The sequence below is a fragment of the Carassius carassius genome, chromosome 18, assembly GCF_963082965.1.
Source record: "Carassius carassius chromosome 18, fCarCar2.1, whole genome shotgun sequence".
Lineage (NCBI taxonomy): Eukaryota > Metazoa > Chordata > Actinopteri > Cypriniformes > Cyprinidae > Carassius > Carassius carassius.
In genome coordinates this window covers 893,279-907,500 of record NC_081772.1, presented here as the reverse complement: position 1 = coordinate 907,500, position 14,222 = coordinate 893,279, and the positions used below count along the sequence as shown (strand labels likewise).

Here is a 14,222-nt window from a genome sequence, read left to right as displayed (position 1 = left end):
AAATAAAAAGATATATATATCTTAAATTATGAACTTTTAATGATAATTTAAAAAATGACTCTTTTATATTATGTGTGTGTGTGTATGCATGATTATTATATTTTATTATTATCATTTAATGTTATTTGGCCAAAAAATACATTAAACTGAAATATTAAATTAAAATTAAATACCATTAATATAATATTCCATGGTATTCCAAAGTGGTGGAAAAATATGTAAAATGTTAAAATGAATTAACTATGAAAAATACTTTTAAAGCATGTATTAGTCTTAGTTTGTGCAAATTTTTACATTTACTAATATATTATTAAAATCCAAATTTGTCGTTTTTTGTTTTATGTGTACTGATATTGCATGTAAACACAATCATGCAAAAAAAAAAAAAAAACTACTTTAATAAAATAAATCATTTAATACTCCAAATTATATTTTTGTAATAAAGTTTCACATGTTAACTTTAGTTGGCTAACACGAACTAACAATTAAAAATATTTTTAAAGCATTTATTAATCCTGGCGTTCATTTCAAAATACATCTCTTAATATATTATTAAAATCAAATGTTGTCCTTTCTTATATATACAGTATATTGCTTTTGCACACACAATCCTGTCAAGAAGTACTTGAAATTGATAGATAATAATAATTTAAAAACGTGAATGTCGGGTCTTGTTTTGCACTTATTGCATCTCTCTTGAACTTGGTTTGCGCCGACAGCAACAAAAGCAGGAGTTAAAATTAGGATGAGATGCAGCTATACGAGCATCAGGGGTTCAGAAGTTCAGCGGCTTGAGAAACAACTTCCCCCTTCACCAATCTGCAATGGACAAGCGTTGCAAATTGTGCAGATTTTCCTCCATTATTAGGCCTAAAATAGTGCACTTCACCCCATGTTACGCTCCCGTCTCTCAAATCTACTCCACACATGCTTGTTTCTTGGAAGAGCTGGCCTGCTTTCAATCTACAAATACCTTCTGTCCGTCGACTTCACATTTCTAGATCTTCGAGAGCTGCCTGACTGTCTTGGGACTCCACGTCAAGGAAATTTTTACGGTTACAGCCGTGTTTTTGTTGAAATAAAACATGAACTTGACTTGACAGGAGAGACTGAATAGCCGTGTCAATGATTTTTCGAGGAATATGCCGTTTTTGGACTGAACGACGTGTGTTGCTGACAGACCGCATAAAAAAAAAGTGTTAAAAAAAGAAAATAGCTTTAAAACCTGACGTCTGCGGTCTACTGAAGCTGTATCGGTATTGGTTAAGTCTGACTTTGTTTTCATAACACTTCTGCTCAATTCACCAGCTGTATTTTTTTAACACTTGTGTCTTAAAGTCAGCATATAATCAAAACTGACTCACATTTATGTTTACGATTCATCATTGCATGACATTCCACATGAAAGAATCTGGTGACACTTTTGTTACATTCAGTCACTTTCTGTTTCCTTATTTGGTCATCTTCCTTTTCTTGTTTACAACAACAATCCTAACGACTTTACAAAAAGATCTCACTTGTTCACTTTAGATTAAAAAATACTTTTAAGGTAAGACACTTCACGTGAATAAGGTTAAATTACAATAACAAGAAGAACTAAATAAAAAAAAGTTATATATTTAAAATACGTTTATTTCATACTAAGCGTAGTTCAACATGATCAACATATTTACTGACAGGTAACTCGAGACTGATATAAAAATTATAAACTAATCTTTATTTGGAGTATTACTTCACATTTCTTATTAATAAGTTAAAAATGTGTTTTAATGTCACTTTTGATGAGGTCTTTGAATAATATCGTAGAAAGTACATAAATTGAAAGTAAATAAATATGAAAATGTATTTGAAGTATACTGAAGCATGAAATAAATGCATTTCAAATACATTTAAGTATATTTATTTTTCACTAGGGCTAATAAATTCATACTTCGCTTTTTGATTGATTGATTGATTGATTACATTTTGACGCGTATTACAATTGAAATCTACTGACAAAAATAGATAAATTGCAATAAAACAAACACTTAAATGTGGGTTATGGATGTTTTCTTTACACCAGTTTAAAAACAGCATGATATAAAAATCCTAATAACCCTGTAGTTTCTCATCTTAAACGAGTTATTAATCTTTTTAAATTTACAAATATATTATTAAAATGAAATGCTGCCTTTGTTAATATTATTTAATTAACATGAACTAGCAATGAACAGCTGAATTTTATAACTAACTTACCTAACAAAGATTCATAAATACTGTGACAAATGTTTTTCTCATTGTAAGTTTAGGTTAGTAAATACAATAACTAATGCAACTTCTTATCGTAAACATCATAAAACCTTTATCAAAATTATATCAATAACTTATTGTTATAATAAGCCATCCAAGATTAATTTTTGTAGATCTGGAGAAATTTAGCATTGCATCACTTGCTCACTGCAAGTGAATGGGTGCCGTCAGAATGAGAGTCCAAACAGCTGATAAAAACATCACAATAATCCACAGTCCATCAGTTCACATCTGGAGAAGACAAAAGATGAAACACATCCAGCATTAAGACATTTCATTATTATAATAGATGTTTTATTGGCTGTTTTTAAACGGACTTACATTTGAAACCTGTGTTCTTGAGATGTCAATCAATGCTGCTGTGATTCCACGGTCACGTGATATTTACAGCTCAGGTGATTTGTTTAAAAAGAGCAAATATAGCAGCATTATTTGGTTACTGTGATCTTACTTCAGAATAGGCAGTAAATCCCTACTGTTCTGCTCCACCAAACTAAAAAAAACATAAGCATAATGACTGTTTTCAAACAGGTTCTCTGAACATGCCATTATTTACTGCTGGGAATCTGAATAACATTATACATGTAGTGTTACTCCTGTCATTTCCAGCAAAGTTAGTGAGTTTTGGCATTATCTGTGAGCTATGAAGTACCTCAGATGTTATTTTTTTCTTTAGATTTTCAGTGTGTTTTCCCACATATAGATGTAACTCACTGGTATTACCTGAAAAAAACACTTGATCTGAAAAACCGTGTCAAGTATTGTATCACAAGGATTACAGGGAAGGGATTTTGTTTACAAGGTATGGAGTTTTTCCCTGTAAATAGGTTTCTGTGGAATAGGTAAAGTTAGGAGTTAAGCTGATTAGCTTAAAGGCAACACTGAAGCAAATGAACAGTACATATAATGCATTCAGTAGGGATCATGACATTTAGCATTGCATGTGCCTTGTTTATGCTCCTGAGAGAGCCTGGGTTTAATCTGTGTGCTAAAACAGTGCAATATACATACAAATTCACATTTTAGGGCATTTCTATATTTGCTTGAAATTTGGGATTAAGTCATTGGAATTTATAGGTTTACAGAATTAATAAATGATTTTGTGCATGCCTTGATTTTCACTTATGTCTTTCGCTTCAAACGTCACTCTGACTCTTCTGTGTGCATGACCGCATGCTCATTAAGTCATTTCAGACATTTCAGACTGCTGTCGTTAACATTGCATGTGACATTATTTAAAATCAATGCATTAAAAAGCAAAAAAATACAAAGTGTTGAATGTTTTCATTTTTGTCCATTAAGATGCATTTCTTGACATGGTGCATTATGTTTTAAAACTACATTTTGAGTGACTCAAAACTAAGTGCCATAGCATTAAACAGCGTGATTATTGTTTTGCATTCTGTCAAATCTAACATCTCTTTCTTTAAAATTCACCATCACTGTATACATAATGCATTAAAACCACCAACGCATTAAGTGTTCATTTCTCAATTGATTTAATTAAATTATCATTTGAAATCTATTTGAGAATATCTATCTCTCTTGCCAGTTTCACCAATTTATATATATATATATATATATATATATATACGTATATATATATATATATATAAAATTAAGAAACACTTTAGCGTAATGCACTATGCCACAAGTGCATAAAAAAAATCACAATGGTCTTGTCAAATCATCTAACGTCTCAGCATCTTTCTCTCGATTTAATCAAAAGAAGCTCCTCTTGATGCAATGCATTAAAAAATGCAACAGCCATTTGTGAAATAATCTAACATCTCAGTGTCTCTCTTTAGATGCATGTCTTGACAGGATGCATTCAAACTACCAATGCATTAAAAAAATCAACAGTCATGCCAAACAATCCAACATCTGTCAGCCTCGAGCAGCATTTGACACAAGCGCTGATGCATTCAGAAGTGGAGCTGTCAAATAATCGAAGAAGGAAGTATATTGTTGTTTCTTTTCTTGACTCCAATTTCCCTCCATATTCACTGAGAAATTTCATGAAGCATTTCCTGACTTGATTCATTAAAACCACCAATGCATTAAAATGAGCTGTTCATCAGATAATCATTTTGTCTCAGCAGTAATCTCTTTCTTGACTTCACCACAGCAAGTTTAAAAAGCAAATTCTGCATTAAGATGCATGTCATGCATCAAAACCACAATGCATTAAAAAAATGCAACCATCTTTACATCTCAGCATCCATTTCTCTCTGTATTTCTACAATTTTAATAAGTAACTTAACATGTGATGGTATTCGGTAATATGATATATCACGATAACGAACATGCATGATATTATCATCACGGGCACTTCAAAATACAGTGAATAATTATTTACTTTAAATTATTCAGATTTTTTTTAATGCATTATAGATTACTTTTCCCATCAATTGCCTAAAATGCACAACAGCGCTGTATGTTGCATCAAAGAGGCAAAAACCCTGCAAACAAAGCAGCTGTGCTACTTTCTGAAATGTATAAATGATTTAAACGGCCATTCCGATTTTTGTATTCGCAGTGTTGTTCATCACATCACTAAATGCTTAAATACTTAGACTTAACAGGCTATTTATTTTCTATATTTTAATCTAGACTTCAACTTGCCCTTGATGTTCTTTACATTTTTTTATCCTTTATTATTTGTCACACTTGGCAGTAAGGCTGCATTATTCAAAATCGGATTATTAGTTGAAATAAACTGCCAATGAAAAATGATTCTAAAGCATTTATTAATCTTATTATTATAATCATGTTATTAAAGCTAACATGAATTAACAACTGTAAAAATATCAACTTCTGTAACAAATGTAGCTATTGCTCATTGTTAATCTTAATGCATTAAATAAGGTCAACTAACGAGATCTTATTGTAAGGTGTTACCTATTGTACTTTATAATTCTTATGCACTTTAATCTATTTGAAACATTTATTTAGAAATTTTTGTGCATTACAACACTTTTGTTTGCGCCGCTTTTTCAATACCGCGATGATATCGTGATAAACGCTTCTGCAATTATCGCAACATGAAAATGTGATACGTTACAAGAAACACATCTTGACATGAAGTTAAACCACCAGTGCATAAACAACAAGCAGTCTAACATCTAGCCAATCTCAGCAGCTCTCTCTCAATGTCACCACTGCGCTTTAATGAGAAACATGTCCTGACGGGATGAATTTAAACCACCGATGCACTAACAAATGCAACTGCCATGTCACAACATGTCTTGCATCAAGAAGCATGTCGTGCATTAAAACCACCAATGCATCGTACATGTCAAACATATCTGTCTTTATTTCACCACTTGAATATGAAACATGTCTTGACGTGATGCAATTTAACCCACACATGCATTAAAATAATGCAAGTGTCATGTCAGATGAGATCTGATGTGGATCTCATCAACCCATCTTTCTGGAGTTCATGCCCTGACACGATGAGCGGGTTAAGAACGCAACACCTCTGTCAGCATCTAGTGTTCAGCAAGAGGATTTTTTTTCCTTTTTTTTCTGCGATGCATTACAAGCACCGATGCATTCCAAAGTGGAGCTGTCAAGCCATCTAACGATCTCTCTCTCTCTCTCTCTCTCTCTCTCTCTCCTCCAGACAGGAGAGTTGACGGGAGGTAATCCCCTCCATGTGAGGAGGCGGCCCGGGTGTGGAGGCGTGTTGTTTTTCATTCAAATCCTTACTAGTCCTATAAAAAGCGGGACTCGGAGCTCGGAAGAAAGAGAGAGAGAGAGAGAGAGAGCGCGCGCGAGAGAGAGAGAGAGAGCGCGCGCACGCAGAACGACACGGCTGTATCTGTACCTATCCGGATGGGGATGGAGATGCTGCACGGATCCGCAGGTGTCCAGACGGCGCTGAAAAACGCTGCCGTGTGTCTGATGCTGCTGCCGCGCTTCCTGCTGGCCGCCGTGATGCTGTTGTTCCTGGATTTCCTGTGCATCCGGAGGAAGGTGCTCACGAAGATGCGGGAGAGCGACCTGAGCAGCCCCGACGACCCGCCGCTCTGCGTGTCAGACTCCAACAAGATGTTCACGCTCGAGTCGCTGCGCGCCGTTTGGTACGGACACAAGCTGGACTTCTTCAAGACGGCGCGTCTGGGCGGCGCGGCGCCCAACACCGAGGTGGTCCCGCTGGACAGCGCGTCGCGGAGAGGCGCGCAGCGGATCCTGGACTACGCCCGCGGGAGGAGACCCCTGATCCTCAACTTCGGGAGCTGCTCCTGACCGCCGTTCATGACGCGCCTCGCGGCGTTCCAGCGCGTCGCGCGGCAGTACGCGGACATCGCGGACTCGCTGCTGGTGTACATCGAGGAAGCGCATCCTTCGGACGGCTGGGTGAGTTCCGACGCGCCGTACCAGATCCCCCGGCACCGCTGCCTGGAGGACAGACTCTGCGCCGCGCAGCTCATGATCCGCGAGGCACCGGAGAGCGCCGTGGTCGTAGACACCATGGAGAACTCCTCTAACTCGGCGTACGGCGCATATTTCGAGCGCCTCTACATACTGAAGGACGAGAAGGTCGTGTATCAAGGCGGCAGGGGTCCGGAAGGCTACCGGATCTCGGAGCTCAGAGACTGGCTCGAGCGCTACCGGAGCGATCTGGAAGCTTCTAAAGCGGCGACGGTGGTCCACGTTTAATTAAAGACGGACGGATTCACGGATGGGTGTGTTCCTTCCCTCGGCCCGTTGTCCTCGAGTCATTGGCTGCGTTTTCAAAAGTTCCGTCTTCGCTTCTACGGATCTGTGCGTTCCGCAAACCTCGTAATGGGCGGCGTTTCAGTCTACGCTCTTTCAAACAGGGGTTTTTAAGCTACATTGCGCTCTTTTTGAGAAGGTCTCGATGCAATGAACATGCACTGAGCCAGGCTTTTCACCCAGGGGTCCGTGCACTGTAAAAGCGCTTTCCCAGGTAACCAAGACAAGACAATCGGTTACACCAATGAAAGCTTTTAAGGGTTGCACATTTCACTTTTTTTACAGTGTGGACCCCTGGGGGCCCGCGAAGGTACTCCAGGAGAGAACATTTTATACATTGACATTTGGTTCACATGGATGTGTTTTAGACTGAAGTCATCAGCTGTGCTCAAAACTCAGTGGCTGTCTGTGCACTTCTCACTTGGTTGCACTGTAAGTTCTTAGAATAGACGCTAAAAGGCTCTTTGGAAATTAAAAAGCAGTTCTTGATGTTTCTGAGTCATGTAAAAATATTCCATCCGATACACTAGGAGAGAAGAAATGCTGCTTAAACCATTTGAAAACACGAACTAATGATCTTACAGCTTTGTAAAGATTGTTTTAAAGTGTGAGCTTTCTGTACTGTATCTGTAAATGTTGAAAACTTGAGCTGGAGGTTTAAAACATTCAACTACTCATATCAAACATGCATTTTGTGTATCTCAGGTGCATCTGATTTCCACTAGGTTTTGAACACAGCTGTTAAATCAGTGTCTTCAGCTGCTGCTACGGTCAACCGCAATACTGCAAACGTTGGGTTTTCGTTTCATGCATAGTGATCTAGACAGATGTTTATGTGGTCAGTGACCATGCGATCGCATGATAGCTGTTGTGCTTCATCTCTGTTCTTTAGGCCGACTTGTTTCATTGTCAATCCAACCTGGCATTTTATTTGAGATATTGCAAAAACGGTATATCTATCTATCTGAAACATATCCTGTTATTTTTGTATGGTATTTTTCCCTTGTGAGTGCATGTGTGCGGCCAGGAGGCCGTTTCATTGTACTCTGGAGTTATTGTGAAGATCGGTTTTTAAAAGGATTTTAACCAGAAAACCGATACTGATGTAATTTGACACTAGAGTACAGGACAGAGAAATGGCCTCCAGACGTATTGCCAAATGGTGTTTTGTAAATGGTGTATATTTTATTGAACACTTTTTTAAAATAAATGGTAGAGCATCCTCTAAATCGATTTTATCTGTAATTTCTAGGAGAGTTAGATGCATCAGATGGACCTGAAATGAAGAGTCGTGTGATGATTAATACATTCCTGGCAGACAAATAATTGATGCATTTTATTGACATGCAAGATAAACGATGCACTTTCTGTTGCAGAACTCCTTCTTGGCATTTCAAACTATAATATTTTGGTTTATTTTAACATGCAAGACATACAGGGCTGTTAAAGCAAAACTTGCATCAGGAAATTTTGAGCTTATGTTTTTAAAACGTAATTAAAAATACACATTTTAATATTTAATTTGAAAAAGCAAACGCACAATCAATTAATTAGTGCTAAGGATCACTACTACAATTGCTGTCCTTTAGAAATATGAGATGAGAGATATACATATATATATTAAATAATAGTAGAATGTTAAATCTTTACAAATAAATAAATAAATAAACAGAGCACCATTTAAAAGTGTTTTATTATATATACAGGGCTGTAAAAGCGAAAACTTTTTAGCTTCTATTTTAGGAAATTTTGAGATATTTTTTATGCATATTTTAAAGTTTTGCATTTAAATGCGCAAATGCATATTTTATTTATTTATTTATTTATTTATTTATAAACAGCCAACTATGCATTAATACGAGGTGTTTGTTAAGTCAAGCATCTCTATTAATATTGCTAGCTCTTTTTTTAAATAAATATTTTAAATAAATGATGTGATAATACATTTCTTATTAAATAAATGATAGAGCATCCTCTAAATCGGGTTTATCTGTAAGGTCTAGGTGAGTTAGATAAACCTGAAATGTAAAAAATTAACAGTTATGTGATATACACCATAATTAATACATTAATGGCAGGCAAATAATTGATTTAATTGACATTCAAGTAAAAATTTACTATAAAACTATACAATCTTGGTTTTCTTTTGACATGCAAAACATTAATTATCCCTCATATTCCCTCTCATTATGTTAAGGCTATTTTCATTTCAAGCTTATATTTCTAAAAAGCAATAGAAATAAGCACATTTTAAAATTTGATTTAAGAAAGCAAACACACTATCCATATTGGTGTTTGTTAAGCGAGGCATCACTAATAATATCAGCTTATTTTTAATACAGTAATATTTAAAATAAATAAACAGTATAATATTAACTCTTTTTAAAATAAATGCTAAAGCATCCTTTAAATCGGTTTTAGTCTTAATTTCTAGGAGAGATGGACCTGAAATGTCATGTCTGTCACATATGATATAATAAATAAATAACAGATGCAATTTACTGACATGCAATATATGCATTAAGATAAATCATGCATATTTTTTTATGCTGTCTACAGAGCTGTAAAAGCAAACATTTTAGCTTCTGCATCAACCGGTTTTGATTTGAAGCTTATATTTTTTCAAATGCAATTAAAAATGCACATTATAAAATTCATTTTCAAGAAGCAATCACGTTATCACTAATTAGTGGTGTTTGTTTGGTAAAAATCACTATGATGCACAACCTTGAGTGGATTATTGCAACCGAAGACAACAAATAGTCATATTCATTACAAATAATAATGCATATGCTTCATATGCATCAGAATATAGAATATAATAATAAAATCTTTTTTTTTCCTAAAGAACTAAAATACCCTTTTTTTTTAATTAGAAGTCCTGGAATTAACCTGAATAAACTGAATTTCTGAAAATTCTGAAAACGGAAAATTCTGAAAACTGAATATTTTTTAATTTGTGAAAGAAGGCTGAGGCTGAGCACAAAATACAGTAAAAATTATGAAACGTCATTACAATGTAAAACAGCTGTTTTCTGTGTTAAGATAACTTTTGACTAATTTGAAGCTTGCTTGATGAATAAAAGCATCAATATTGTTCTGTAAAAGATCTTTTCAGCAGTTTCAACACTGATAATAAAAATCAGAATATTAGAATGATTTCTAAAGAATCACCTGACATTCAGATCACGTGAAAATTCAGCTTTGATCACAGAAATAAATTACATTTTAACAGATATTCACAGAGAACATTGTTATTTTAAATTGTAATAATATTTCACAATTTTACTGTATTCTTCATCAGATAAGTGCAGCAGAAGAGACTCTTTCAGAAACATCTCGATGTTTCCAAACTTTTGAGCACCTTCAATCTCTAAATTATAGTCTACTAAATTATATAGTAAAATTAATGCTGAACTTTCAAAATATAATGCATTTTATATAATTGCATGATTAGTTGTGGAATAATTATTATTATTTTAAAATTGTATGACTATTGCGTTACAACAAAAATATTTTTAATGATTATGATTTGCATGTAATTTAATTCAGCATTTTAAAAAACAACCTGTTTTAGCAGGAGGATGATATTTACTGAATTTTCCTAATAAAATTACATTTTAATAAATATTTGTGGAATACATAATAATAATAATTATTTATATATTTGTAAAAAATCTGCGTAGAAATAAATATAACTCATAGATTGAAAAACTAATGTTTTCTTGTGTGTGTGTGTGTAAATATATATATGTAATTTAATATTATTTTTATATATTAATATTTAAAAAATAAACCCTAATATGTCAAAATTAACTCAAATATTTCTCATTAAATTCTTCCAGTATCGATTAATTATTGACTATCAACTACTATTCACATTTATTTTATAACTTTTGATTATTATTATCATTTTCTTTTATTTTTCCTACAAATCAGCTTCAATTAAGTCTCCACCTGAGCTATGAAATTTCATAATTTTTTATTATGGTTGTAAAAGTCAACAATACAACTAGAGTAGTAGAACTGGATGTAAGATTTTTTTCTTTCTCTTCTGGTTACCTTTAAAAAAAATGTTTAGTTTGCATCTGATCTCAAGTGGTCGAGTCTCTGGAGTCCTGCTGGAATATCTGCTAAGAAGCTTGTCCTATTGGGCATTAAGTGTGTTTATTAACATATTAGTTTAAGTGAAGTAAAGACAAGCGCTCAGGTTTGTTTTCTTTTGAAGCTTATTTGAGAGTCTGTACTTTCTGTACTATTCCTAATAAATTAAGTGAATAAGAGGTTTCATTTGGAAATCAATAATAACAACAACAACAGAAGAGGTATATAAGGAGGTAAAAATATAATGCACTTGTCTACTTTTTCAGCAACTTTGCTTCTGGAAGATTTTTTTCCTAAACATCGTCTCCACAGGGATTAAAAAATAAATTAAAAAATGAACTAAACCAACCAACTCATAAATAAATTATAACATTTAAAAATAATGACTAAACAAATGAAGAAAAAAATGGTGCAATATACATTACAATTGAAAAGATGGGAATAATCATGATTTTTAATTATTTAAGTCTCTTCTGTTCGGCAAGAAGGCATTTATTTGATCAAAAATATAGTACAAATAATGAAATATTATTCTAATGTATAATAACTGTTTTCTGTGGGAATCTCTGTTAAAATGTAATTTATTTCTATGATGCACAGCTGTATTTTCAGCATCATTCCTCCAGTCTTCAGTGTCACATGATCTTCAGAAATCATGAAAATATGATGATTTAAATGGGGAGTCATCTCATTTTTCACCAGTAAAATATGGAGTGCCACAAGGATCCGTCCTAGGTCCTTATGTGCTTATGATTACTAACTAATAAAATAATTAAGTATAAAATTAATATATATATTTTAAGTTTCAGAGTGCATCAGGGTTTACATGCTATTATTAAAAATCTCTGTGGAGAAAATGAATGGGATTTTTACTTACCAAACTGAACTCAATAATGACACAATGTCTGTAAACTCAATAAGTCTGAAGTATGCATGAATGATCCTGTTATTGTTAGTTTCTTCACTGAAATAATAAGTTTCATATAAAGCACAATAGAAATTAATTCTGCCTCTGTAACAGATCTGGGTCAGAGGTGAACCCTGAAAACACCTACGCAGTTATTAACCACAACCTTTTCATATCTGATAACTGCTATCGTAGTTCTGCTATGACTAGGTTTTGACCCTGTGAATGGTAAATGTGGATCAGAAAGTTCATAAAGTCTCAGAGCTGATAGAAACGGCTGAAGTGTCTGTCTCTCGCTGGAGCTCCTGTAGAAGAGACACAATATGAATTATTATGATAAAAGGTCAACAGATTAAAAAGAAATGTCAGCGCTCAGTAGGCCTAAGACACTTTAAACTCACTTCTGATTGTGATGCAGGTTTTTCCAGTTGACTGATTGTGAGTGTGTGGAAGAGAGAGAACCAAAAGCAAAGTATTTTAAATTATTATTATTTTTTTAATAACTGAGGAATTGTATATAATATACAGTGCACAACTAATCAAAAGTTTAGAGTAATTTAAAAAATCAGATTTTTGAAAGAAGTCTCTTCCACTCACCAGTACTTCATTTGTTTTATTAAAAATACAGTAAAAATTGTAAAACAAAATAATGATTTAAAACAGCTGTTTTCAGTGTGAATCTCTGTTAAAGTGTAATTTATTTCTGTGATGCTCCGCTGTATTTCCAGCATCATTCCTCCAGTCTTCAGTGTCACATGATCTTCAGAAATCATGAAAATATGATGATTTACTGCTGGAGAAACATTTCTGATTTTTATCAACGTTGAAAACAGTTGTGCTGATGAATATTTGTGTGTACATTTTTCAGGATTCACACATAAATAGAAAGTATATATTTATATTTATATTTAAAGCAAAGTTTTGTTTTTAAAAAATGCATTACAATATTTCAAGGCTTATCTGTCGTGTATTTTAATGCATTATAATGAAATAAAAATACTTTTTAATGCATTATACTCCATAAGTAAAATGTTATGAAACTTGCTTTAACTTAATAAAAAGAACATTGCAGTTAATTTTACTGTCTTTTTTGGTCAATGCATAACTGATTAAATAGTTAAATGTTCTTAAAATCAGTTCTGATGGATGAAATGGTAGCTTGCAGTGGCATATGAGTTGACTATCAAGAGCTAAATTGGTTTCTCATGATGTTTCTATGTTTAGATGAGAGTCTGGAGGAACGAGTGCAAACAGGTTATTTCCCGCGAGTGCCATCAGAGGAATCTGTTACAGCGATCGTCCTGAAACATCACAAAAACATGCTCCCGCTGCATCAGAATCAAACCAAAGGAAGTTGAACAGAAGTCAAAGAATCAAATATTTCTACTTCAAAGTTTTACATTTAATTGTAACTTTTTTTAAATTTGCCAACAATATCTAAGTGAAAACTGTTTCTATTTGTGTTTAGGCACTATAATAATGTAAACTTTTCAAACTTCTAAACAAAATAGATTTTCTTTGTGGAATTTACATTACTTGCAATTTCTGAGTTCAAATTGTTTCTATAGCAATTTTACTAACACAAGTAACAATTAAATAAACATTACATTTCAGTATAAAAGTGTAAAAACAGAAATAATATACTAAAATAATGTGTTATTTACAACCTGAGAATTTTTACAGTGAAATTTTACAGTAATTGTTGAAAAGTAGAAAAACTAAAATTTATTTAAAACTGTTTTATTTTACAATGTAACAGTTTGAGTGAAAATTGTTTTTACACCAGTTTTGTAACTGTAAAAAAAAACAAAAAAAAAAATTTCTAAGTTTAATGATTATTAGAGTACATTTTGCAAAAAAAAAAAAAGTTTCAATCTTTATTTTAAAATTTCACATTTAAATAATTTCTTTGAAATTAACTGTAAAATTTACTGAAGATTAAATAATAATAAAAAATCTTCAATGAATTTATACACTGTTAAAAAAACTCATGTTTAATTTGTTACTTGCTGTTTCTTTTAAATTAATTGTGAAATATTCTAGCAATGTTGAAATTGATTTCTAAACCAATATTTGTTTAAGGCATTCATACAGTAAAAATATGTCTACAATATTACTGCTTTACTGTATTTCGGATCAAATGCAGGTTTGGTGAGCATAAGTAAAAAAAAAATTAAAACATGACAAATCGTATAAA

At 33.2% G+C, this 14,222-nt stretch overlaps 1 protein-coding gene and 1 pseudogene across 1 annotated transcript in view; one reads left to right on the top strand and one right to left on the bottom strand.

Annotated features, from left to right (window-relative positions):
• The window catches only part of LOC132092056 (mitochondrial basic amino acids transporter-like), a 60,806-nt gene extending 54,578 nt beyond the window's left edge, over positions 1 to 6,228 (bottom strand). The window contains exon 1 of the mRNA XM_059498118.1: positions 6,122 to 6,228. The gene's annotated coding sequence lies outside the window, so the exon portion shown is untranslated. The remainder of the gene's footprint in view (positions 1 to 6,121) is intronic.
• Positions 5,933 to 7,041, top strand: LOC132092058 (thyroxine 5-deiodinase-like; annotated as a pseudogene).
• The last annotated feature ends 7,181 nt before the right edge of the window (positions 7,042 to 14,222 follow it).